Source organism: Rutidosis leptorrhynchoides, chromosome 2, assembly GCF_046630445.1.
Source record: "Rutidosis leptorrhynchoides isolate AG116_Rl617_1_P2 chromosome 2, CSIRO_AGI_Rlap_v1, whole genome shotgun sequence".
Taxonomy (NCBI): Eukaryota; Viridiplantae; Streptophyta; class Magnoliopsida; order Asterales; family Asteraceae; genus Rutidosis; species Rutidosis leptorrhynchoides.
The window spans coordinates 154875787-154878967 of NC_092334.1; the positions used below are offsets into that span (position 1 = coordinate 154875787).

General features: G+C 36.1%; 1 non-coding gene across 1 annotated transcript; it reads right to left on the minus strand.

The window, feature by feature from the left end:
- Nucleotides 1-1420: 1420 nt before the first annotated feature.
- On the minus strand, nucleotides 1421-1527 carry LOC139895226 (small nucleolar RNA R71). Its single transcript, XR_011775687.1, has one exon. It is a non-coding gene; the product is annotated as a small nucleolar RNA R71 (small nucleolar RNA).
- Between the last annotated feature and the right edge of the window lie 1654 nt (nucleotides 1528-3181).

The window sequence follows — 3181 nt, forward strand, 5'->3', positions numbered from 1 at the left end:
ATCATGTATAGATTTTTGGAAATTATTTTGAGTCAAATTTACTTTTGTTGACTTTTGCATATTAGTCTCGAGCATTAGGATTGTGGTACACTATGACTTGACCTAATTTGTTAGATAAATATTGACCAACACATAAATATATATAATTAATTTAGGTTCGTGAATCCGAGGCCAACCTTGCACTTGTTCAATGACGTTATATGTATATTTACTACAAAATACAGTATGGTGAGTTTCATTTGCCTTTTTACCCTTTATATTTTTGGGACTGAGAATACATGCGCTTTTATAAATGTTTGACGAAATAGACACAAGTAATTGAAACTACATTCTATGGTTGAATTATCGAAATCGAATATGCCCCTTTTTATTAAAGTCTGGTAATCTAAGAATTAGGGAACAGACACCCTAATTGACGCGAATCCTAAAGATAGATCTATTGGGCCTAACAAACCCCATCCAAAGTACCGGATGCTTTAGTACTTCGAAATTTATATCATGTCCGAAGGAGGATCCCGGAATGATAGGGGATATTCTTATATGTATCTAGTTAATGTCGTTTACCAGGTGTTCACCATATGAATGATTATTTTTGTCTCTATGCATGGGACGTATATTTATGAGAACCGGAAATGAAATTCTTGTGGTCTATTAAAATGATGGAAATAAATGATTATGATAAACTAATGAACTCACCAACCTTTTGGTTGACACTTTAAAGCATGTTTATTCTCAGGTGTTAAAGAAATCTTCCGCTGTGCATTTGCTCATTTTAAAGATATTACTTGGAGTCTTTAATAGCATATTTCGAAGAACGTTGCATTCGAGTCATTGAGTTCATCAAAGATTATTATTAAATCAATTTATAGTTGGATAGTGGATATTATGAAATGGTATGCATGCCTGTCAATTTTCGATGTAAAGAAAGTTTGTCTTTTAAAAACGAATGCGATGTTTGTAAAATGTATCATATAGAGGTCAAATACCTCGCACTGTAATCAACTATTGTGAATCGTTTATAATGTATATGAACGGGTCCTTTCACACTGAACCAGTGAGCATGGAAGAAAGAATGAAGGCCACTCTCACGGGCCAAGGACACGCCATCACTCCACCAGAAGTTAATGCACCGGAGTTTAAAATCAAAGGACAAGTCTTACACATGATCACTAATCAGTGCCAATTTAGTGGTACGACAAAAGAAGATCCAAACGAACATCTTCAAACCTTTAATAGGATTTGTAATCTATTTAAAATTCGAGAAGTTGAGGATCAAACAATTTATCTTAGGTTGTTCCCTTAGACTTTAAAGGGGGAAGCTAAAGATTGGTTGGAATCATTACCCGAGGGAACGATTGACACTTGAGATGGTTTAGTTGAATATTTTTTTCAAAGATTCTTTCCGGCATCTAAAGCCGTGAGACTTCAAGGAGAAATTGCCACGTTCGCGCAAAAGCCAATGGAAACGTTATATGAGGCATGGGCAAGATTCGGAAAGATGTTGAGAGGATGTCCTCAACACGGATTGGACACTTTTCAAAAAGTGCAAATCTTTTACAAGGGTGTCGATGTCGCTACACGAAAGGACATCGACACATCAGCTGGTGGTTCGATTATGAAGAAAACCGCTGCTGAAGCTTACGAGATTATTGATAATACATCCTCCCACTCCCATGAGTGGCATCAGGAAAAAGATATTTTTCGTTCATCTAAAGTGGCTAGAGCCGAATCTAGCCATGACTTTGATTTCATTTCCGCAAAGATAGATGCTTTCGGGAGACAAATGGAAAAGATGACTGAAGATATTCACGCGATACGAATCAGTTGTGAGCAGTGTGGTGGACCTCATTTAACGAAAGATTGTTTCAGTGTTAAACAAACAATGGAACAATGAGAGAATGTATCATACATGAACCAAAGGCCGGGAAATAATTATCAAAATAATTATCAACCACCAAGGCCAAACTTCAACCGAAATCCAAACATTTCTTACAATCCAAATGCCCACCAGAATAACCAACAAGGTCCTAGCAATCAACAAGTATCTAACAATACTTATAATCAGCAAAGACCTGGTTTTTATAATAAGCCACCACAAACCGACGAGAAAAAGGCCAAATTTTGAAGAAATGATGTCAAAGCTAGTTGAATCTCAAACGCAGTTTGTTACAGCTCAGAAACAAACTAATGAACAAAATGCTCAAGCATTTAGATATCAACAAGCTTCCATCCAAAATTTGGAACAAGAAGTGAGTAACCTAGCAAGGTTGATTGGTGAAAGAAGACCGGGGAGTTTACCTAGCGACACAAATGCTAACTCCCGAAATGAAGCAGCTAAAGCAATCACTACAAGAAGTGGTATGACATTAAAGCCACCTGATGAGCTTGTCATTTCCGATTACTCTATTCCTCTTTCTCAAGCACCACAGCTTGAGCAAGAGAAAGAAAATGAATCGGTAGTTGAAAAGGTTAACCAACAATGCACAAAATTTCAAGATAATACAGTGAAGGAAAAACCTTACGTTAAACCATACCAACCACCGCTTCCATACCCAAGCAAGATGAGGAAAGAAAGACTCGAAGCCGAACAGTCTAAATTTTTGGACATGTTTAAACAAATAAACGTCAATCTTCGTTTTATTGATGTGATTTCAGGGATGTCAAGATATGCAAAATTTCTGAAAAACCTGATCACAAATAGAAGAAAAATGGAAGAACTCCTAGCAATAACGATGAACGATACATGTTCAGCAATTTTATTGAACAAGATACCAGAAAAACTTTCTGATCCTGGAAGTTTTACAATCACATATTTTTTTGGGTAGTCTTAGTTCAATGTGAGCATTGGAAGACTTAGGTGCTAGTATTAACTTAATGCCTTATTCATTATATGTTAAACTAGCCCTTGGAGAATTAAAACCAACACGAATGAGCATACAACTAGCCGATCGATCAATAAAATATCCTAGAGGGATAATGGAGAACATGCTAGTTAAAGTTGGTAATTTAGTGTTCCTAGTAGATTTTGTTATTCTAGACAATGTAGAAGATTCTCGAGTTCCTCTTATCTTATGAAGACCATTCTTAAATACAGCTAAGGCAATAATAGACATGTTTGGTAAGAAACTGACCCTAAGTATAGATACGCATCTAGAATTGTTGCAAGAATTTCCAGAATTAC